The sequence below is a fragment of the Sapajus apella genome, unplaced genomic scaffold (assembly GCF_009761245.1).
Source record: "Sapajus apella isolate SASKATOON/1434 unplaced genomic scaffold, GSC_monkey_1.0 scaffold2, whole genome shotgun sequence".
NCBI lineage: Eukaryota > Metazoa > Chordata > Mammalia > Primates > Cebidae > Sapajus > Sapajus apella.
In genome coordinates this window covers 45,036,044-45,061,634 of record NW_022436942.1, presented here as the reverse complement: position 1 = coordinate 45,061,634, position 25,591 = coordinate 45,036,044, and the positions used below count along the sequence as shown (strand labels likewise).

Genomic DNA, 25,591 nt, shown 5'->3' with positions numbered 1-25,591 from the left:
CAAAAAAAAAAAAAAAAAAAAAAAAAAATACCATTTTTCCATTGAATAGTATTGAAATGTTTCTGAAACATCAGTTGAATATAAATAAAAGAATTTATTTTTGGACTCTCAACCTGATGCAACTGATTAATATATTTATCCTTATGCCAGGACCCCACTGTCTTGATTATCATAACTTTATAGTTAGCTTTGCAAACATAAGTGCAAGTCCTTCAACTTTGTTGTTTTTGATAACTTTTAGCTATTTTTGCTAAAAAAGAAAATTTTCTGTTCAGATATTTTACATTGACATTGATTTAAAAAGTAACATACTGGCATTTTCATATGTATTACACCATATATATATATATATATATATATATATATATATAAACTGCAAAGATAATCACTACTTAACACTATTGATATTTCTGATCCATGAAAATAGACTATATCCCAATTCACTTATATATTCTTTAAATTCTCTCAGCCTTTTTTTTTAAATGTTGAATAGAGAGCATCCTTGCCTGTGCCCAATATAATGGGGCATATCATTCTGTAATTATTTATTAAGGATTATGCTAAAATAAGGTTTTTGTAAATATACTTAATAGGTGGAGGAAGTTACTTTCTATTCGTAGTTTTTTGAGAGATTTTTCCATAATGTTACATTTTTTTCAAAAGTTCCTTTTGTGCCTATTTAAATGATGGTGTGATTTCTCTTCTTTGTTGCCTTGCTATGTGCAGTACCTAATTGAATCTCAAATGTTAAAACAAACTTTTATTCCTGGGATAAATCCCATTTGATATTGATGTATCCTTTATATATGTTGCTGGATATTGATTTGCTAAATAACTAATAGGAAAGGGGTTGCATAAATAGTTACTGAAATATTGCAATGTTGTTTTCTTTTGTCATGTCTATTTCTGACTGGTATTTGTTGATACTGGCCTCATAGCATGAGTTGGTAAATGTTTATGTTTTTGTTATTTTCTTGGTAAATTTGTGAAGAACTGGTATTCTTGGTATTATTTCTACTTTAAATACTTGCTAGAATTTATCCTTAAGCCATCTTAGTTTAAACTTTTATTTGCAGAAGAGTTTAAATAATTTTACATTATTAATTCAGTTTATATACTAACTATTGAGGTATTCGTATTTTCCATTTATTCTTAAGTCAGTTTTGGAAAGTTGTGTCTTTATATATATTTGTCTATTTATTGATCAATACAATTTATAGTATATTTTTTGTGTTTTTAATTTTTAAAATTTTTATTTTAGGTTTGAATGTACAAGTGAAGATTTGTTACATAGATAAACACTTGTCACTAGCGTTTGTTGTACATATTATTACATCACCCAGGTATTAAGCTTAGCATACAATAGTTATCTTTTCTGCTCCTCTCCCTCTTACCTTCCTCCTCTGTCAAGTAGACCCCAGTTTCTGTTGTTTCCTTCTTTGTGTCCATTAGTTTGCTAAGGATGATAGTCTCTAGCTCCGTCAATGTTCTCACAAAAGTTGTGATCTTATTCCTTTTTATGGCAGCATAATATTCCAGGGGATGTAGGTCCATTTTTTTTATCCAGTTGTCATTGAAGGGCGTTAGGTTGATTCCATGACTTTGCTACTGTAAACAGTGCTGTAGCGAACACTTGCATTTGTGTGTCTTTATGGTAGAATGCTTTATATTCCTCTGGATATACATGTAGTAATGGATTGCTGGGTCAAATGGTAGCTCTGCTTTTAGGTCTTTGAGGAATTGCCGTGCTACTATCTACAATGACTGAAGTAATTTACACTCCCAACAACAGCATATAAGGGTTCCCTTTAATCTACAATCTCACCAACATATGTTATATTTTGACATTTTAATGATGATAACCATTCTGACTGGTGTGAGACGGTATCTCATTATGGTTTTTATTTGTTATTTCTCTAATGATTAGTGATAAGCTTTTTGTCATGTGTTTGGTGACTGCATGTATGTTTTCTTTGTAAAAGTATCTATTCATGCCCTTTGGTCATTTGTCAATTTGTTTAAATTTCTTATAAATGCTGGATACTAGACTTGTCAGATGTATAGTTTATAAAAATTTTCTGCCATTTTGTGGGTGGTCTGTTTTCTCAGTCTATAGTTTCTTTTGCTGTGCAGAAGTTTTAAATTTAATTAAATCATGTTTGTTGATTTTTGCTTTTGTTACAATTTCTTTTGGTGTCTTTGTCATGAAATCTTTGCTGTTTCCTAGGTCCATGATGGTTTTGCCTAGGTTGTCTTCCAGGGTTTTCTATAATCCGGGGTTTGAAATTTAAGGTTTTAATTATTATTGAGTTAATTTTTATATATTGTATAAGGAAGGGGTCTAACTTCAATCTTCTTCATGTGAATAGCCAATTATCCTAGCACCATTTATTAAATAGGGAGTCTTTTCTCCACTGCTTACTTTGTCAGCTTTGTCAAAGATCAGATGGTCATCAGTGTGCAGCCTTATTTCTGGGATCTCTCTTCTCTGTTCCATTGTTTATTTTCCTGTTTTTTTTGTCAATGTCATGCTGTTTTTGTCACTGTAGCCTTATAGTATTGTTTAAACTTGGGTAGCAGGATTCCCTAAGCTTTGTTCTTTTGCTTAGAATTGCCTTGGCTATTTGAGCTGTTTTTTGGTTCCATGTAAATTTTTAAATAATTCTTTCTAGTTTTGTGAAGAATTTTGTGGGTAGTATATTAGGAATAGCATTGAATCTGTAAACTCTTTTGAGCAGCCTAGCCATTTTAATTATATTGATTCTTCTTAACCATGACCATGGCATTAAAAAAAAAAAAAAAAAAGTTTGTGTCTTCTCTGATTTCTTTCCACAGTATTTTGTAATTCTCATTGTAGAGATCTTTCAGCTTACTGGTTAGCTGTATTTCTCAGTATTTGTGTGTGTGTTGGGGGTGGGGGTGTAATTGTGAATGGAATTTTCTTTCTGAATTGGCTAGTTTGGTTCTTGTTGGTGTACAGAAATGCTAGCAATTTTAGTACATCGATTTTGTGTCCTGCAACTTTGCTTAAGTTGTTTTTCAGCTGAAGGAGCTTTTGGGCTGAGACTATGGGTTTTCTAGATCTAGAATTATGCTACCTACAAACACAAATAGTTTTACTTCTTTTATAATTTGGATGTCCTTTATTTCTTTCTCTTGTCTGATTATTCTGGCTAGGACTTCCAATACTATGTTGAATAGAAGTGATGAGAGAGGACGTTATTGTCTTGTGCTCATTTTCAAGGGGAATGCTTCCAGCTTTTTGCCATTTAGGATAATGTTAATCGTGGGTTTGTCATAGATGACTCTTCTGTTTCTTTAATACATACTTTATTGAGAGAGTTTTTTTTTTTTAATTTTGAATTCTGAGATACATGTGCAGATCATGCAGGATAGTTACATAGGTAACATGCCATGGTGGTTTGCTGCATTCATCCCCTGTCATCTACATTAGGTATTTCTCCTAATGTTATCCCTCCCAAATCCCACCTACCCACTGCTAACCCTCCCCTGTCCCCCCAGTCTCCTAACAGGCCCTGGTATACCCCTTCCTGCGTCCATCTGTTCTCATTTTTCAACACCCACTTATGAGTGAGAACATGTGGTGTTTGGTTTTCTGTTCTTGTGTCAGTTTACTGAGAATGATGGTTTCCAGCTTCATCCATGTCCCTGCAAAACGTGAACTCATCCTCTTTTATGGCTGCCTAATATTCCATGGTGTATATGTGCCATATGTTCTTTATCCAGTCTATTATTGATGGGCACTTGGGTTGGTTTCAAGTCTTTGTTATTGTAAACAGTGCCAAAATGAACATATGTGTGCATGTTTCTTTATAATAGAAAAATTTATAATCCTTTGGGTACATACCCAGTAATGGGATTGTTGGGTCAAATGTTATTTATTTCCAGATCCTTGAGGAATCACAATGTCTTGATGTCCTTGATTCCTTGAGGAATCCCACCAACAGTGTAAAAGTGTTCCTATTTCACCACATCCTCTCTAGCACCTGTTGTCTACAGATTTTTTAATGATCACCATTCTAACTGGCATGAGATGGTATCTCAATGTGATTTTGATTTGCATTTCTCTAATGACCAGTGATGATGAGCATTTTTTCACATGTTTGTTGGCCACATAAATGTCTTCTTTTGAAAAGTGTCTGATCATATCCTTCATCCACTTTTTGATAGGGTCATTTTAATTTCTTGTAAATTTGTTTAAGTTCTTTGTTTAAACTTGGGTTGCAGGATTAAATCTTCGTAGATTCTCATTATTAGCCCAACATACAAATATCAATAAATCACATTTATTGATATTTGTATGTTGAACCAACCTTGCATCCTGGGAATGAAGCCTACTTGATTGTGGTGGATTAGTTTTTTTATGTGCTTCTGTGTTTGGTTTGCAAGTATTTTGTTGAGAATTTTTTCTCTAGAACATTTTTCTTGTTCATCAAGAATATTGGCCTGACTCTTTTTTGTTGTATTTCTGTCAGATTTTGGTATCATATGGGTACATTGCAAAATTTTTCTCCCATTCTGTTGGTTGCCGATTTGCTTTTATGATAGTTTCTTTTGCTGTGCAGAAGCTCTTAAGTTTAATTAGATCCCATTTGTCTATTTTGACTTTTGTTGCAGGTGCTTTTGGTATTTTAGTCATGAAGTCCTTGCCTATGCCTATGTCCTGAATGGTATTGCCTAGGTTTTTTTCTAGGATTTTTATGGTGTTAGGTCTTATGTTTAAATCTTTAATCCATCTGGAGTTAATTTTTGTATAAGGTGTAAGTAAGGGGTCCAGTTTCAGCTTCCTGTATATGGCTAGCCAGTTTGCCCAACACCATTTATTAAATAGGAAATCCTTTCCCCATTGCTTGTTTTTGTAAGGTTTGTCAAAGATCAAATTGTGGTAGATGTGTGTCATTACTTCTGAGTCCTCTGTTCTGTTCCATTGGTCTATATCTCTGTTTTGGTACCAGTACCAGACTGTTTTGATTACTGTAGCCTTGTATTATAGTTTGGAGTCAGGTAGCATGATGCCTCCAGCTTTGTTTTTTGTTTGTTTGTTTTTACTTGGGACTGTCTTGACTATGTGGATTCTTTTTCTGGTTCTATATGAAGTTTAAGGTTTTTTTTTTTTTTTTTCTTTCAGTTATTTGAAGAAGGTCAGTAGTAGCTTAATGGGGATAGCATTGAATCTATAAATTATTTTAGGCAGTATGACCATTTTCACAATATTGATTCTTTCAAATAATGAGCATGGAATGTTTTTTCAGCTGTTTGTGTCCTCTCTTATTTCTCTGAGCAGTCATTTGTAGTTTGCCTTGAAGTGGTCCTTCACATCTATTGTTAGTTGTATTCCTAGGTATTTTATTTTCTTTGTAGCAATTGTGAATGGGAATTCGCTCATGATTTGGTTCTCTGTTTCTCTGTTATTTATGTATTGGAATGCTTGTGATTTTTGCACATTGATTTTGTATCCTGTGCAAATCCTTTGATTTTGCACAAAGACTTTGCTGAAGTTGCTTATCAACTTAAGGAGATTTTGGGCTGAGACAATGGGTTCTTCTAAATATATAATCGTTTCATCTGCAAATATAGACAGTTTTACTTCCTCTTTTCCGAATTGAGTGTATTTATTTCTTTTTCTTGCCTGATTTCTCAGTCCAGAACTTCCAATACTATGTTGAATAGCAGTGGTGAGAGAGGGCACCCTTGTCTAGCTCCAGTTGTCAAAAGTAATGCTTCCAGTTTTTGCCCATTGTGTATCATATTGGCTGTGGGTTTGTCATAAATGCCTAGCTTATTGAGAGTTATTTTTAACATGAGGCCATGTTGAATTTTATCAAAAGGCTGTTCTGTATCTGTTGAAATAATTATGCCAATTTTATCTTTCGTTCTGTTTATGTGCTAAATCACATTTATTGATATTTTTATGTTGAACCAACCTTGCATCCTGGGAATGAAGCCTACTTGATTGTGGTGGATTAGTTTTTTTATGTGCTTCTGTGTTTGGTTTGCAAGTATTCTGTTGAGAATTTTTTCTCCAGAACATTTTTCTTGTTCATCAAGAATATTGGCCTGATTCTTTTTTTGTTGTATTTCTGTCAGATTTTGGTATCAAGATGATGCTGTTCTCATAGAATGATTTAAGGATTAGTTCCTCATCTTTCAATTTATCTAAATAGTTTCTGTAGAGACGATACCAGTTCTTCTTCATACATCTAGTAGAATTCCGCTGCATATCCATCTGGTACTTGGCTTTTTTGATTAGTGGGGTATTTATTACAGATTTAATTTCAGTGCTTATCATTGGTCCCTTCAGGAAATCGATTTTTTTCCTGGATCAGTTGTGGGAGAGTGTATGTGTCCAGGAATTTATCTGTCTCTTCTAGGTTTTTTAGTTTGTGTATGTAGATGTGTTCATAGTAGTTTCTGATGGTTGTTTTGTTTCTGTGAGGTAAGTAGTGACATTCCCGTCATCATTTCTAGTTGTGTGTATTTAGATCTCTCTTTTCTTCTTAATTATGCTAGCTAGCGGCCTATCTATTTTATTTTAGTTTTTTTTTTCTAAAAACAAGCTCCCAGATATGTTGAACTTTTGAATGGTTTTCCATGTCCCGATTTCTTTCAGTTCACCTCTGATTTTTGTTATTTCTCATCTTCTGCTAGCTTTGGGGTTGATTTGTTTTTGCTTCTCTAACTCTTTCAGTTGTGAAGTTATGTTGTTAAGTTGAGATATTTTTAACTTTTTTTATGTGGGCATTTAGTGCTCTGAATTTCCCTATTAGCACTGCCTTACCTCTTTCACAGAGATTCTGATACATTGTATCTTTCTTCTCATTATTTTCAAATAACTTCTTGATTTCTGCCTTAATTTCATGATTTACCCAAAAATTACTCAGGAGCACGTTGTTTAGTTTTCACATAATTGTATGCTTTAGAGTGATTTTCATTGTGCTGATTTCTAGTTTTATTGTGCTGTGGCCCAAGAGTTTAATTAGTATGATTTCAGTTCTTTTACATTTGTTGGGGATTGTTTTATGTCCAATTAGGTGGTCGATTATAGACTATGTACCATTTGGTGATGAGAAGAATGTATATCATACTGTTTGATGTGCTGCTGGATTTAGTTTTATATATTCAGTAGATATATTCTCCATATGTCTACTGGATACTTCTGTAAAGGTCTATCAGATCCATTTGGCCCAATGCTGAGTTTAGGTCCTGATTATCTTTGTTAATTTTCTTTCTCAGTTATCTGTCTAATAATGTCAATGGAATGTTGGAGTGTCCCACAATTATTGTGTGGGAGTCTATGTCTCTTTATAGGACTCTAAGAGCTTGCTTTATAAATCTGGGTGTTCTTGTGTTGGGTGCATGTATATTTTGCTGAATTAAACCCTTTATCATTATGTAATGCCTTTCCTTGTCTTTTTTGATCTTTGCTGGTTTAAAATCTGTTTCGTCTGAAACTAGGATTACACAGCCTGCTATTATTTGGTTTCCATTTGCTTAGTAGATTTTTCTCCATTTTTTAATGTTGAGCCCCTTAAGAGTGTCATCATCTATGAAATGGGTCTCTTGAAAATAGCATAACATTTTATTTAGCTTGCTACTTTGTGCCCCGCTTTTAAGTGGGGACATTTAGACTATTTACATTCAAAGTTAGTATTGATATATATGAAGTTGATCCTGTTGTGGTACTGTTAGCTGGTTATTATGTTGACTTATTAGTGTGGTTGCTTTACAAAGACACTGTAGGGTTGATTTTTAAGGGACTTGAACAACCACAAATTTTGGTATCTGTGAGGTCCCTGAAACCAACTCCAAGAAACCACTCTACCAGAAGATGTTAGTGAGGAGGTTTGCCAATGTTATTAGACCATCTGTGTTTGCTAATATTGTTTATCTAAGTTAGGCTTATACTCTCCCATAAAGATGGGGAGATGAGGCCATTATGAGAAAGACTTTCCTGGGTTGTAAAAACTGGCAAGGTGCAGAGAGATTTACATCTCAAAGCGGTACAGACAAAAATGAAATAACAAGTGTTCTAAAATAAATGCTCTAAGAAAAAAGGTTACGACCTAGAGTCAGAAAGAATCCTATCTATAGTCCAGTCAAGAAGAGGGAATGTTAATGGCATCCTGGTATAGATCTATATTTGTTGAGTTAATGGATAGTTAACCAGAAAATTCAAAAACATTCCATAATACTGTATAAAACTCCTGTCATGTAGTAATGAAAATGCTATTATTACTATGTGTTTATATAATTTAAATAAACTAGAGAATAATATATAACATTTAAAATTTTAAATATTCAAATGAATTGTTCTGATTATATTTTTACATTTTTTCTAACTCATAAAAAATAAACAGCATTATTATAATATGGAGGTTCACAAGTAGGATTTAATGTTTTAAGTGAACATCTTAGTTCTGCATCTGCTAAAACTTCTAAGAAACTACTGATGACTTTGACGTGCATTGCAAATAGAATAACACTATAAGCATAATGTGCATTGCAAATCGAATAACACTATAAACATAACGTGCATTGTAAATCGAATAACACTATAAGCATAGTAGCTAGATAGACCAGGAATAATAATTTTTATTGCCTACTAACTGAAGTTCTTTCATATTTTGAATGGTGTTTAATGTTGTTTAAATTATTGTGACTGTAAAAAAAATATATCCAATCTAATTAAACCCGTGTAATTTGAAAGGAGGTAAATTTAGTAGCTATATTTATGTCCCCCCAAGTGTCATTGAATATGGTATTGGTAATGTTTTCAAAGCATTTTGTTTTTATTTTTTACACATTTAGGGTACTCTGTATCACCTAAAATATAAGACAACAGTTAATTAAGCTAAATTGATTATATTGTGCATTCTCTAAATTATATGGCTTATTTATTTTTCTTTCTAGCATCATCCATGTCTCTCCCACTTCCAGATGCCCAGCCATTTTGCATGTTTATGGAGCTTAATCCCAGACCTGAATTTCATTAACTGACCATCGTCTTAGTTGAGTTTCTACAGTAATGAGTTCATTGGGCTGAAATTTTGCAAAGATATGGGGGGAGGGAGAGGGGTAAACATCATCTACATTTGAAAAGAACAGATTTACAAATCAGTACTCCTTAATGCAATTTTTTTCCCCTTGACTAACTAGGAGTTTATTTGCATGCATTCTTAGTGACAGTGGAATGAGAAACTAAGATTTTTGTCATTTTAATTTAACACAGACTCACCCAGAAAGCAGAGCCCTGATTCTGCGTGAGAAAGACTATCTCTACAGAAACTAAAACGTGAGTCTTGTTGTTTTATTAAATTTTACTATGCTTATGTAACTGACCTGGTCATATGACATGGAATTTGTTAAGATATTTATTGAGATAGTCTTGATTAAGTGCAATTTCTGCATTCTTATAAGGAATACAGAATGTGAGAATTGATATATTTGTCTTATTGTTTAGTTTAAAAGAATAGTAGATAATTTAACTCTGAAGAAGATAATGTATTTGTGCTATTAACTGATATTCAGTTTAAGGCATATGGTTTTACATGGTTTTGATATTCCCATGTATTTATGGTTGATAAAGTGTGTAAATGAGATCCCTCACAAACATTTTCCATGCTTTTTTAAAACATAATTTTAAAATTTCTGTGACTAATATCCCTAAATACTTAGGACATATATTTATTATCTCAGTTTTTCTCTTGAATTTTCCAAATGGAATAAGCTGTCAGTTAATGATGAATGCTTGGCGCACTTTTCTTCTTTGCTCTGTCATACTTCTGTCTTTCAGCTACTTGCTAATGGTGGGCATCTCTTCTTACTGTTTGTCCTCTGACAACTTGTCTTTGATAGACTGCTTTTTTGTTCTTGAACCCTGCCATGGCTACGACTCTGGGATAGTAGAACTATCAAAAATAAAAGTAAAAGAGCAAGATGCACAGAGCCTGTGAAAGTTAGAGAATACATAAGGCCTGGCAATTGACTGATGAATTTTCAACTGGAAGATAGTTTTCACTTTATCCCATTTGCTGTCGCAGTAACTGAAATAATAAGGAAATTTTTTCCCCCAATAATGGCTAATTGGGACTGTTTGCTCTTTGAGAATCTGCCAAGGCAACATGCTATGTGGCTCTATCTTTGAAAGTGAGGGTGAAACAAGCTTGCCTGGCTGCAGATAAGTGACTTAGAAGGAATCCTATTCAGATATACCCGTCATTAATTTATCAGGAGGTTTTGTGATTCATATATACTATTCTATGTGTGATAGAGCATTAAATTGGTTTCCTCTGGGAGCAGGTCACATTCAGGGGTCGTCAGACCCATGTTATTGGTTTATGTATGCTTGACACATATAGCCTTTTTCTGCTGTTAACTTGAACACAGGTTAGATAATCCCTTGGAACATTTATACAACAAAGGAATTGACAAAAACTTGACTGTCTCTTAATATGCAAGTGTTTGTAGCAACAACAACAAAAATTAACCAACCTGTCTTTTTTTTTAGCATAGTCATTTATTCTGATAATTAAGTAGTTATAGATATGTTTCAATTTAATGGCCTAGATCTTGATAAATGCACTTTCATAGCTCCTTTATTTAATTAAACAAAAGTATATTTACTTAAACTTATTAATTTATACTGAAAAAATGCAGAGGTGGTTTGAAACAAGTTTCACCAAAAATTAAAAAAAAAAAAAAAGCTTTAAGAAATAAAGATTTTTCCCAGTAACAATATGGCTTTTTACTGTGGAAATTCCACTTGATTACTTTGTACATTTTGTAAGACAATGGCATAAGTTGTAAAATGAGATAGATAAGTGTTTAGATTGTGCTGAGTGACTTGAGAGATTTGGGGACTTTTTTTTCTTTAATGAGAGATACTTAGCAAATATCAAAAAAGAAAAAAAAATCCTTTCTTTATTTTATTATTTTCATGATGGAGTGTGTAAAACTAAAACCTAATATCTTTCCTTGTGTTTTAAGTGTGCCTCATTCTGTGTAAAATTAAGCCAATAAATGGCAAAGTGGCAGTTAAATGAAAGCAATCGGTAAAATCTTTCTAAAGTATTTTTAGCATGCCATGACAACAGTCTTTACTGTGGGTAAATGAGCAACATAAACTGATATGATTTTTTTTCTATTTTTTTAATTTAAAATAGTTCATTATATTCTGTATTGCAATGCAAAACAAATGTGATCATTTCATGAAGTAGCAAAGAAATGCTCTTCCAGGCGGATACAAATGACTTTATGCTGCATTTACATGGTATAATCTTTTAGTTTTGTCCTAGTTGTGAAAATGTGGAACATTCAACATAAACCAGGATTTTCTTATTGATGAATTAAAGCATAATTAAGGCATTACTGTAGGGAACCTATTAGACCTTTCATGCATAATTCACCATATTAAATGAGATATCCTTCACATCTCTCAATCCTTAAATTAAGACTGTGACCTTAAAACCATGTAAGACCTTCTAATAAACAGCAGTGTGAAATCAATATTTTTAATAAAATTATTTTAGAACTTCAAAATTTTCTGGTAAACATCTCCCTGAAAAAAAAAAAAAGCAAAAAAAGAAAACTGGTTCATGAAATTTGAAAAAAAAAGTACCATTATACCATCTGCAAATTACATATACTTAGACATATTTCTGCCCTGTTCTTTCCATTCTAAAATTTTGTTTTCTATAGAGCATAAAAGATCTCTAAGCTTTGTTTAATATATTTATAAATACTATTATAAGTAAAATTTTGATGCCACAAAAGAAATAGCACTTGAAGATATGCCCTCTCAGCAAGGCAGTTTACTTTTATAGAATGATGTCGGGAAACAGAGCAATGATGGTCGCGGCACACTTGGGCAAGGGGGGAAGGGTTACTTATGTCTGATAGGGGATCGTCTCTGCTGCTGTGTTATCCCCTATTGGCTAGGGTTAGACCACACTAGCTAGACTAATCCTGATTGGCTATTTTAAAAGGAGCAGGGGTCTGAGCTGGAGTGATAGGGTGGGTGTTTTGGTGGAAGGGACCATTACGGGTATGTCAGAGTAGGCAGCCAGGGGTGATCCGGTGACCAGGATGAGTCAGGTTGGGGTGGGGGATCAGATGTGAACTACTGATTACAACCTGTGGAGAAGGTTGTTTACTAGAATTAAAAGGAAGTTAAAATTCTCTTTAAAATAGAGAATTACAGAATAAGAGCTGAACGTATACTGATTCTTTGAAGAGAAAATTGGGGTCCACTATAACAATACCATTATAAATATACAACCTATTAAGTTATATTTGTTAGGGACATTTAAAATATTTCACAAATATTTTGCTGCTCAGATTATAATAGTAGTTTCAAACAGTTTTCTCTATCTTTTGTAAATTTTCCTCTGCTCTATGTGTTACATTAGGTAGTGAGGCAGGTATCAGCAGGGCAGGAGGGGCCCCTCCCCACCAACCACCAGAATGCCAGTTTAACAGGTTCAGCTGTTAAACTGTCTCTCTAAAGAATTATAGGTTACAGCATGTGCCAGGGAAAAGCAAATCTCCCAATTGATAGGAACACCAGAGACTGGTGATCGGCAGCTTCCCAAAAAGATTTCAGAAGTTGGGCAGGTATACTGAAGCATGCACGCTAAGAAGCAGAATGGTAGTGTTTAACTGGTATATGACCTTCCTCTAGAAACACTTAACTGGGAAGTGAAAAATGCCTCAAGTCACTAAGAGGCAAAATGGTGGAGTCTAAACATTCGACCTGTAAGGGAAAAATGCCACAATTGAACATACATGTAACTTCAGTAAACACACTGTTCATGCAACCCCTCCCAAGTGCTGGCAGGCCACTGTGCATGAAGGCAGCCCAACCCAAGGGAGGAATCAAGTGAGAAGAGATGCAACCCCTTGGAAGCTTGCCAATGTATGAAACACCCAAGTCAAAGCTCAAACCACACACTTGAATCTCTTAAGTTGCCTGATTGGCCCTCTTCCAAGTGTACTTTATTTCCTTTCATTCCTGCCCTTCCTGTTCCATAACTTTTTAACAAATGTTCACTCCTGCTCTAAAACTTGCGTTGGCCTCTCACTCTGCCATTTGCCCCTAGGTTGAATTCTTTCTTCTGAGAAGACCAGAAATGAGGTTGCTGCAGACCCACATGGATTCACCACTAGAAACATATATAGATATATATATGAATATTAAACACTATGTGATAGCTTCCAATTTCTCAGACTTTGCTGAAGTCTATTTAAGATCTCTTTGGAAAGGCTTTTTTTTCTAACATTACAATCTAATCATCATGTCTCACAGACTTCTTTCACTTCATGATGCTTGCCATAATTATTTAAAAATGTGTATAATAATTTATATAAAACATATATAATTATTTATTGTTTATTTGTGTCCCACAAAACTTAAACACTATATACAGTGCCTAGCATAGTGCCTGGTATATAATAAGTAACAAAAAAATTTTGTTGACTGAATAAAATCAGATAATGAAAACCATCTCATTCCATAAATAAGACTATCACACAGATCCAAAAGTTATATGATCACTGGTTTATTTTACAAAATACTTACATATATACTTTGTAAATAAATGGAGAATTCAGTATGCATCACATCTCAGTAGACAACAAAAGCTACTAAAACTTATTAGATAATAAGTGCCATATGTATGCCAATATTTTTTTTCACTGGTCTCAGATTCCTGGCTAGCACTCCTTGACAGATTAATGAGAGAAAAATATAATAAATTTATGTATCCAAAGTTTTGCATAACACAGGCGCCTTCAGCAATGAAGACCTAGAGAAATGGTGAAAACTATTTTTATGCATGGGTTAGAATGAAGAATGGACAGTTGTGTAAAAGGATAATTTGATTAAAAAAATGGTATGTTCTAATGGCAATAAACTGGGAAGTGACTTGGCCAGGCCTGTTTGTTCAGATTCTTTTTGGCCTCTCTGTGTGATATTCCTACTTTATAGATATGAGCAAGTGTGTGTCACATGGAAGGTCCTCAAAAGAGGGAACAGAAGAAGGTCAGAGAGATCTTTATGCTTCTATAGTTTTCTTGATTTCCTTCAACTTAAAATACTCAGTCTACCATGAGTCTATATTTGGAGGTAGCATTTCCTGTGTCCTATCACATGGAATACATAGCTAGTATTGTCTAGGAGGAATTATGAAATTTTCTGTGGATATCTTTTGAAATAGTTTAAAGAAACACAGAAACACCTATGATTATTAAAAGCATCCATTCATTTGTTTTACAAGCATTTGTTGAGGACTATGTATGAAACTGTGTGCACAGATCTACAGGGGATTTATCACTGTGAATTTTTAACTTTAACACCATGAATACAATATATAGTAGGGAAATTTAATGTACACTTAAAAATACAGTAGAGCTTTAACTATAAAGTTAAAGTTGGAAATGTCAATACTTATTAAGAAGTATTAAATATTACTTAATACTTAAGCATACTATATTTAAGTTTATAATATTAAGAAGAATGAGACTTCAGTTTCATCCTAGGGAAACAGCAAAAGTACATTGCTGAAGTTGATTTGAACCTAAGCTTTGAAGAAAACTGAGGGATTCTTGGAATAGGAAATGGAATTAGGAAAGATATGAAGAAGGTGTTTAGTAAGAATTAGTTGCTTATTTTGGCAGACATGTCAACTAAGTGTAGGAGGATAGAAAATATTATGTTTGACAGCTGTTGTGGTTACAATTATTTATTAAAGTAGGTTAGGACAATATTGTGGAAGATTAATACTAGTTTAAAGAGTTGGGATTCTGCTGGCATGTAACTATGTCGGCTGAACGATCTCTTATCTTAGTTGCATAAAAAGTAAGAATGTGATTATTTTGAAAATGAGTCCACATGGAAAAAATCTGGTATTAAGCACTATAAAATTTTCCCTCTGGGGATGCATGTTCATGGGTTTCATGAACGTGTGTGTGTGTGTGTGTGTGTGTGTGTGTGTATTTCAATTGGCTTTATTTTACAAAACAGAGGCGTCCTTAGTGTCAAAAATATCAGTAATAGATGGCTTATCTCTCAGACACCCATTTGAGAAAGAACTCTTAAGAATGATGACTTGTAAAGAAAGAAAAAAAGAAGGCTCAAATGTTTAATTAGAACCTTTATGACCCAAGGAGCAAGATATATTTAACATATTACTTCCCAAAACATACTCTTTATATAACACATGATGTAAGATGAAAATAAGAATTTGTGATCATTTTCTTTTTGGTCAAAGAAGTTTGGGTAATATTGTATCAAATACATGTTTTGAAGAATTGCAAAGCACATTAGGTTATTAAAAGTAAAAGAGTTACGAATTCTTACATAAATACATTTGTGTTTAATGCCATACTTACCAAATTAATTTAACAAGAAACTCTTATTTCATGGCTCAAATTTTTCTATGATTCTATGTTACCAAGATTGAGATTTATAATATAATTCTGAGAGCATTTAAAAGAGGAAAAGTAAACATAAACTTTCTAATGTTTAGTGTTATATGTTCCATTTAAGTAGTAGTGTGATTATTTTAAGATTGCAATTGTCCTATGTAAACACTTCTAGAATCTTTATGCTGTTAGCTTTTACATTTTAGTTCTATAAATGAACTAAGTTAATTTTTGTATCTTGAGAGAAATAGAGATAAAAATGAATTTTTAAAATACAAATGTCCAGTTAATTCTAGCATAATTTCATTTTAGTTTTCTTTCCCTCCTGAATTGATTTAGACCTGTTCCAAAATTAATTGAAAATTTGTGTGAGTTTTTTTCTGGGCTTCTTATTTTGTTTTATTGATCTATTTGACTATTATTAGACTAGTTAACTATGCCATTGATGAATTTATCTATTATTATTTTATTTTATTTCTGAGATTGAGTCTTGCTATGTCACATAGGCTAAAGTGTGGAGGTGCAATCTCAGCTCACTGTAACCTCCACCTCCCGGGTTTAAGAGATTCTTCTACATACACACTGACATATAAAATAGAGTATAATTAAAAAGTTATCTAAAGCTGGGCATGGTGGCTCACTCCTGTAATCCCAGCACTTTTGGAGGCTGAGGTGGGTGGATCACCTGAGGTCAGGAGTTCGAGAACAGGCTGGTCAACATGGTGAAACTACATCTCTGCTAAAAATGAAAAAAATTACCTGAGTATGGTGGTGAGCACCTTTAATCCCAGCTGCTCAGGAGGCTGAGGTAGGCAAATCCCTTGACCCCGGAAGGCAGAAGTTGGAGTGAGACGAGATCATGCCATTGAACAGCAGCCTGGGTGAAGAGCAAGACTGTCTAAAAAAAAAAAAAAAAAAATCTTCACGCCTGTAATACCAGCACTTTTGGAGGCTAAGATGGGCAGATCACAAGATCAGGAAATGGAGATCATCCTAGCCAACATGGTGAAACCCTGTCTCTACTAAAAATACAAAAATTAGCTGGGTGTGGTGGCACATGCCTATAGTCCCAGCTACTTTGGAGGCTGAGGCAGGAGAATCACTTGAATCCGGGAATGGAAGTTGCAGTGAGCCAAGTTATGACACTGGACTCCAGCCTTGCAACAGAAAGAGATTTCTTTCAAAAAAAAAAAAAAAGTTCTATTTACGAAGATATATATATCAGATAGATGATATCAGATCAATATATATATATAGATAGAGAGATATAAAGACACTTATTATAAAGGTTGGCTCACACAGAAATGGAGACTGCTGAAAAGTCCCACCTTCTACTATTTCCAAGCTGAAGGTTCAGAATAGCCAGTGGTTTAGTTTCTGTCCAAACACAAATACTTGAGAACCAGGAGGACCAAAGGTCTAAATTGAAATCTGAGTCTGAAAACCTGAGAACTAGGAAATTTGTTAATGGATATATAATATTTAAAAAAACAAAAAAAACAAATTCTGACTACAAATATATACAATGGCAAGAGAAGTAAAGGTGTGGGTTCCTTTTTATGTGATGATTAATTCAGGTTGCTATCAAGGTAACATGGAAAGTTGTAATTATAAAATATTTTACGCAAGCCTAGCGCTTATCACAAAGAAAATAACCTCTGGTAGGTGCACAAAAGATAAAGGTAAAAGAATCAATATCATCATGATATTGATACATGATACAAAATATCATCAAATGGCAAGGAAAGACAGCAAGAGAGAAAAAGAGGAACTGAAAACATCTGCAAAATAAATAGAAAATATGTAACAAAAACAGCAATAGCAAGTCCTCGCTTATGAATGACTACCATAAATAATAATTGGTAAATGAATTAAATTCACCAATTAAAAGTTATAGAGTGGCTGAATGGAAGAACAACAACAACAAAAACCAAGATATAGTAATATGATATGCTATCTACAAAAGACCCATTTTAGATTTAAAGACACACATAGGCTTAAAGTGAAAAGATGAAAATATAATTAATGTAATTGATAACCAACAGAAAGAAGGAATGACTGTAGTAATGTCTGAAAAAATAGATATTATGTGTGAAAGTGTCAAAAGAGAAAAAGAAGCTTATTATACAGTGATAAAATGTCAATTTAATGTAAAGCTATAACATTTATAAATATATTAGCACTTAGTGTCATAGCACATAAATATTAATTTATAAAACAAATATTTACAGACCTAAAAAGAGCAACTGATAGCAGTAAAATAACAGTAGAAGATTTCAATACCTCACTTACAAAAATGTATGGGACATTTAAACAGAAGATCAATAACATAATGGCTGGCCTGAGCAACACTATAGACCAAATGGACTTAATAGACATATACAGAACTTTCCACCCAATTACCGAAAAGTATACATTTTTCTCAAGTGCACATAGAACACTCCAGAGGAGATATCACACATTAGGTCATAAACAAGTCAACAAATTAAAGAAGACTGACATCATTTGAAGTATCTTTACTAAAAACAATACAAGGAAACCAGACATCAGTAGCAGTGAGAAAACTAAACAATTCAAAAATACATAGAAACTAAGCAACACACTCTTGAATAACAATTGAGTAAACAAGAATCAAAAGGGAATTTAGAAATTATCTTGAGACAAAATAATTTTTAAAAAGAAAGAAAACACAGCATACCAAAACCTATGAGACACAGTAGAAGCAGAACTAAGAGGGAAGTTCATAGTAATAAATACCTGCCTTAGAAAAGAAGTACTTCAAATAAACAATTGTACACCTCAAGGAACTAGAAAAAGACTACATACTAAGCCCAAAGTTCAAAGTATAAATGAAATAATAAAGACTACATCAGAAACAAGACAAATAGAAAATAAAAACAACAGGAAGAATATCAATACTTAGAGATTTTTTTAATAAACAAGGTCAAAAAACACTGAACTAGACTAACCAAAAAGAGAGAGCGAGAAAGAGAAGCCTCAAATAAATAGTCACAACTGAAAAAGGGAATATGAGAACAGATGCCAAAGACATGAAAAGAATCATAAAGAGCTTGTATGAATAATTATATTCCAACAAACTAGATGACACAGAAGAAATTGATAAATTCCTAGAGACATAAAACCTATTAAAACTGAATTAAGAAAAAAGCTCAAACAGATAAAAAGAAACAAAGAGACTGAATTCGTAATCAAAAATCTCTCAGCAAGAAAAACTCAGGACCAGATGGCTTTACGTGTAAATATTTCCAATATTCAAATATAAATACAAATCTTTCTTAAAGTTTTCCAAAATATAGAAGGAAAGGAAACACATTTCTTGATTCTAAAATGCTAGCATCACTCTGATACCATTTCCAGATAAGGACACTACAAGAAAAGAAATCTATAGACTAATATCTCTGGTAAGCACATATGCAAAGTTCTTCAGTAAAATTCTAGCAAACCAAGTTCAAGGGCATATTAAAAGGATCATATACCATACCCAACTGAGAGGCAAGAATGGTTGAACATATGAAAATCAATTCATTTGATACACCACGTTAACAGAATGGAAGACAACAATCATGTTATCATCTCAACAGACACTGTATTAGTCCATTTGCACACTGCTCATAAAGATATGCTGGAGACTGTGAAATTTATAAAGACAAAAAGGTTTAATGGACTCAACAGTTCCATGTGGCTAGGGAGGCTTCACAATCATGGTGGAAGGCAAGAGACACATCTTACATGACAGAAGGCAAAAAGGAAATGAAAGCCAAGCAAAAGGGGTTGGGGTTTCCCCTTATAAAACCATGAGATCTCCTGAGACCTATTCATTACCATGAGAACAGTATGGGGGAAACCACCTCTGTGATTCAATTATCTTCCACTAGGTCCCTACCACAACACATGGGAATTATGGGAGTTATAACTCAAGATGAGATTTGGGTGGGGACACAGCCAAATTATATCAGACACAGAAATATATGTGTTTGAATAAGTGTGTGCATTTGACAAAGTTCAACATCAACTCATGATTCACTCAACAAAACAGGTATAGAAGTGACTTACCTCCACACAATAAAACTGCAGTGAACATTATAATCAATGGGCCAAAAATTAGAAGCTTTCTCCTAAGATCTGATTCAAGGCAAGGATGACCACTCTTACCTCTTATTTTCAACAGAGTGCTGCAAGTCCTAACCAAAACATTTAGACAAGAAAAAGAAAAAAGAAAAAATTATCTCTATTTGCAGATGACTTAATCATATATGTGGAAACTCTAATGTCTCCACCAAAAAAAAAAAAAAAAACCTGTTAGAATAAGCAAATTCAGTGAAGTTAACAGCATACAAAATAAACATACAAAATAGTTGTATTTGTATAGAAAATAAACTATCTGAAAAGCCTCATAGATGTATGGATTTGTATCTGAGTTCTCTATTCTGTTTCACTGGTCTATGTCTGTATTTATTCCACAACCACACTGTTTTGATGACTTTATTCTTGTAATGTATTTTGAAATCAGAAAGCGTGATGCCTCTAGCTTTGGTTTTTGTGTTCAAGATTGCTTTGGCAATTCAGAATCTTTTGAGGTGGCATATAATTACTAGGATTTTTTTCTATTCATGTAAATAATGCTATTAGAATAGGGGTTGTATTTAATCTGTAGTTCACTTGAAGGTAGTATAGACATTTTAATAATATGAATTCTAATCCACAAAGCACAGAGTGTCTTTACATTTCTCTTTGTCTTATTTATCAATGTTTTGTAATTTTTAAGTGTGTAAGTCTTTCACCTACCATATTAATTTTTTCCCAAAGTATTTTATTGTTTTATTAATATTGTGAATGGGATTACTTTCTTAATTTCCTGTTCAGATAGTTTATTGGGATCAGGGAGAGGGACAGGATCAGGAAACATAGCTAATGCATGCTGGGCTTAATACTTAAGTGATAGGTTGATAGCGTAGCAAACCACCATGGCACACATTTATCTATGTAACAAACATGCTCATCTTGTACATGTACCCCAAAATTTAAATTTAAAAAGAAAACAAAACAAAACAATGGTTACCAGGGCCTGGAGCCTTCAAATATGGAGAGATGTTGGACAAAAGGTACAAAACTTTAGTTAAGCTAGATAAAGAAGTTCTGGTGATCTAATGGACAGTACAGTGACTACAGTTAACAATATGAGATTGTATACTTGAAATTTATTGACAGTAGATTTTAATGTACTCATCAGTCAAAAAAAATGATAATGGTGAGGTGATGGATATGTTAATTAGCTTAACTGGTGAACATTTCACAGTGTATGCATATATCACATCATCAAGTTGTACAGCTTAAATAGACACAATTTTTACTCAATAAAGTTGGGAGTAAAAATAATTTTGAAAAATGTTGAGGCACCTACTGAAATAGTCTGCAATACAAATATATGCTGACTTCAAGTAAGATCTTTCCGTTACATGTAGTTCTTTTAAATGGATGGTGATGTAGGAAATGTTGATTAAACAAACAAAAACCAGTTCCCAACATTTTCCACAGCTTCTACCTGGAGCACCTCTCCACAGACATTAGAATCTTGGAGAAAGTTCCTGTTCCTCAGGACTTCTTACCTCTACTTATCACAACACTGTGTCCTAAATCAATCGATGACCAGGAGCAAAGGTATCCTTAATTTCAACAAGATAATTGGAACAGATAGCAAATGGAAATCTTGTAGGGAAAGAATCTTGCATTTTCCTTGATATAAATCTTCTAATCTTGGCATATCCATGGTGACACTTTATGGGTAGTTCACAGTATAGGGCATCCAAGTGCCTTAAAGTGATAATGAAGTGATATGATATTTTTTGGTAAAAGGATAATAAGATAATGGTAAAAGCATATTTTACAATTACTTTTTTTTTTCACATTAGTGCTTACATGTCTATTATATTGATTACATACATAACTGATTATAAAGATATGGTTCTAGTTATTTTAGGGAAAAGTTTTAGGAAGTGAGAATAAACTGTCAGACCAGTATTCTGCTATTTGAGGCAGTCATATAAAAGGCTTCCTGACATCAAAATACAAATTTCCAGTTGTCTGAATCATTCTTGTTAATTAGCTTAGTGTCTTATTTTTGTTATTACTTCTTAGACAGTGAAGTAAGGATCCTTTAAAGTGACATTTGTTAGTTAAAATATTTTGTCTTTATTTATTAACTGCTTTCATTTCTGATTGTTCCTAATTTTTTTGTATGAAGTAGAAAATGGTATAACACTTTCACAAATGTAAAACCTCAAGTGATTTTCTTCATTTTGTAAACAATTAGATACATTTGTTCTACAAACACAAAATTTCCCTTTGTAACATAAAATATGATCCACATATATTAGGATCCAAACTAGTTATTTGCTCTTTAGTAATTTCATCTACCTTTTCTGTAATAAAATGTTACCATTTTGTTAAAAAATCTAGTTGTTTTAATTGCCCATGATGCTTTATTACTCTTTGTGATTCTTTTTTTCCTTTTTCACCTTTACTGAGGTATTATAGATAAATAAAATTGTATTAATTAGTGATGTACAATGTGATACTTTGTTATGGGTATACATTGTGAAAAGAATAACACAATCAAACTAATTAACATATAAATCACCTTACATAATTACCATGTGTATGTATGTGTGTGTGATAAAAATACTGCAGATCTACCTTCTTAGCAAATTTTAAGTATATACTACATTATTGTTAACTATCATCACCAAGCTGTACATTAGATCTCATTTTTTTTTTCTTCAGCTGAGTGTCAGGGTAAAAAATAAAACTCATATTTATCTGCTTAATTAAAAATATATTTATTTTGTCTCATGTAATGCTCCAACAATATTATGTAAAAGAAAATATTATTCTTATTCTAAATAATAGGCAAGCTCAGATCAGTAATATAATTTGCTCGCAGTTACATATTTAGTTAGTAGAGTCAAGATGTTCTTCCTAACTTCAAAGCCTATACAATATTCACCACACCATTTTGACATGAAGAATGTAATAGTAATGGAATAAAAATGACTGTATAGGGAACCCTGTGTCAAGCACTAATTTTTTTTTCTTTTTTTGAGACAGGGTCTGAGTCTGTTGCCCAGGCAAGTGTTCAGTGGCACGATCACTGCTCATTGCAGGCTTGACCTCCTGGGCTAAGGTGATCCTTCCACTTCAGCCTCTTGGGTAGCTCAGCCTGTAGGCCAGGCTAATTTTTGTATTTTTTTTAGAGATAAGGTTTTGCCATGTTGCCCAGGCTGGTTTTGTACTCCGGGGCTCAAGCAATCCACCTGCCTGAGCCTCTCAAAGTGCAGGGATTATAGGCGTGAGCCACTGTGCCCAGCCTCAAGCACTATTTTTACTGTTTTAATGCTGTATCTCTTTTACCTACTTTATGGATAATAAGCTATAGAGATCTTTGGATTTGCTCATGCATAAAACAAAGTAGTAAAGTCAGTATTGAATTGTAATCCTTTTTGATCGCAAAATTAGGAATGAGCCAGTATCATATTGTACATTTATTTGTGAATTGGAGTAAGGTTTTGCTTCTTTTTTCACTCTATATCATGTAGTTCTACTAAGTTCTAAATAAATTCTGAATTTTTTGATATGCTGCTGGAATATGTAATGATTAATGGGCACTTTTTTGGAAAAATGTGGAAAAGTATCAATAAATGTTTACATGGAGGAAAAAACTTTTTGTAATCCTCAGTATTAGTAGTTACTATGAATTAAATTATAATAGAGATAATCCAATCTAAAAAATGAATGCATATTTGAATGTCGACCTACTGTAAATAACATGCAAAGAATTGATCTAGTAGCTTCAAATTGTTGTTCATCCCTGTGTGAAGCATAGTGAAGAATGCAACATTTATATTAAACAACTGACTGCTTCTGAACATCTAAGATAAGTCAAAAAATTGACATTTATTATATAGCAAGTAACAGAATAGCTGTAATAATTTTTCAATGCTCATCTAAAACTCACCGTGTCATCTTAACACTACAAGAATGAATAATAATCATTAGGAAGTGGTTATTTGGGAAAAACAGACAACTGTCATTAGATTTCTAAGACTGTTATCCAAGTACTTCTAATAAGCCACATCTCTTGAGAATGATACAAACCAAATAAACATCTCAACATAAATCTGCGGCAGAGAACAAATATTTCTGGGAAAGAAATATTGATTGTTTTTCTAATTTGCTTTGCACAGGCAGAAAAAAAAACCTCTTGTTTCTCTACGGATTATTTGACAAAGCATCTATATTCTCACTGCTGTACCTGCTGATACAAAATTAGAATATTCAAATGGTACAATTACTGTTATTTATATGTTTCCCTTTATAATTCACACTTAATAAAGTGGCAAATTTGAAATATTTTCTAATTATTCCTGGATTTAAATCACGTTTAGCAATAAAATCTACTAATAAATTCAATTAAAAGCAAAACTAAAATAAATATACCAAAATCAAACAACATAAAATAAAATTAATGTAAAATATATTTAATCAGTAAGTAGCTAAAATGCACAAAAATTAAAGGAATGTTGAGAATATGGAAGTTATGTACACATAACCTGAAATAAAACCAAGCATATTTGTTGTCTCTAATACAACATAATATGTATTTACCTTCTATGAGAATATATTAAACAGTGCCATCTACCACTCCTTTGCCACCCATGAGAATCTGCCTAAATTTGTAAGGCAGATAACTAAAACAAAGGGGCATATGTAACCATAGATAAAAGAAATTGCTATTTGTTTTTAATATGGAGATTTTACTTTCTAGTTAAGATAAATGAGTTTGTGCCACTATGCTTAATTTACATTGTTGCATTTAATTAAAAATAAAGAAATTATGTTTATGGTAATATATTTAAAGAAAATAACAAAACTAATTGACGTTTCATTTTTACTTCCAGTTTTGGTGAGCAAATGGCTTATATAAGAAATGTTTACATAGTCTGTATTAAAATACAATATTTTGTCGTCGGACTTCAACATTTTATAAAATTGAATAATTCATGGGAATAGAAGAATATTGCCTCATTTAGGCTAGTAGCAAAGATTTAGTAGCTTTAGGTAGTCATTGATTTTAAATACCAATTTGCTATGATAGGAATTATGGGAAGCATCAACAATTTTATTGGAAAAAATGTTTCAATGAGAAGGCATGAAACATGAATCTATAAAGTTATTTTAAAATAATTTTGATGAGTAAATATACAATAGAAGACCTATTGTGTAGTTAATCTATACATATATATGTATGTATTTACCATGGAGTTAATGTTGTTTTGCTACTGTGAATTTCTGTTGAGTAATTATTAGAAACAGAACACCTATGAGAGTTGGATAATATTATACTTTCCTTAAATTATATTAACTATACTATCATCTTTTTACCTACTTTGTGTTTTTTCTTTGCCTTCTGCATATTGAAAACTGTCTCCATTGTTTTACTGACCTAAATAAAGATTGTGTTTTCTTGTTCATATTACCATCCCTTTAATATTATTTTACCATCCCTTTAATATTATTTTAGGAAATAAATATGGAATATATTAAAACTGTATCATATTAACCACTGATATAAATAGAAAATTGAATATTAAAATATGGGTGATTATAATAACTTACTCTGAATTCATGTAGCTTTACAGATACATGCAAATGATATTAACGTAGGGGCCATTAACTCTTGTGTTTTACTGAAAGTAAGATTAAGACTACAATAAAACGTATTACTTTTTTTTATACTACGGAGTCTCACTCTGTCACCAGGCTGGAGTGCAGTGGGAGAATCTCAGCTCACTGCAACCTCCACCTCCTGGGTTCAAGCGATTTTCCTGCCTAAGCCTCCCTATTAGCTGAGACTACAGGCTTGCACCACCACGCCCAGCTAATTTTTGTATTTTTAGTAGAGACAGGGTTTCACTGTGTTGGCCAGCATGGTCTCTATCTCTTGTCCTTGTGATCTGTCGGCCTCAGTCTCCCAAAGTGCTAGGATTACAGGCATGAGCCACTGTGCCCAGCCTATTTAATTTGTTAGCCTTTCTATATAGAAAGTCTTGGAAAAGAGCAACTCAAGGATGGC

General features: G+C 32.9%; 1 protein-coding gene across 7 annotated transcripts in view; it reads left to right on the top strand.

The window, feature by feature from the left end:
• Positions 1-25,591, top strand: part of MGAT4C (MGAT4 family member C) — a 948,770-nt gene that overhangs the window by 588,682 nt on the left and 334,497 nt on the right. For all 7 annotated transcript variants that reach the window (XM_032297125.1, XM_032297132.1, XM_032297109.1 and 4 more), the window contains one exon: positions 9,251-9,313. The gene's annotated coding sequence lies outside the window, so the exon portion shown is untranslated. The remainder of the gene's footprint in view (positions 1-9,250; positions 9,314-25,591) is intronic.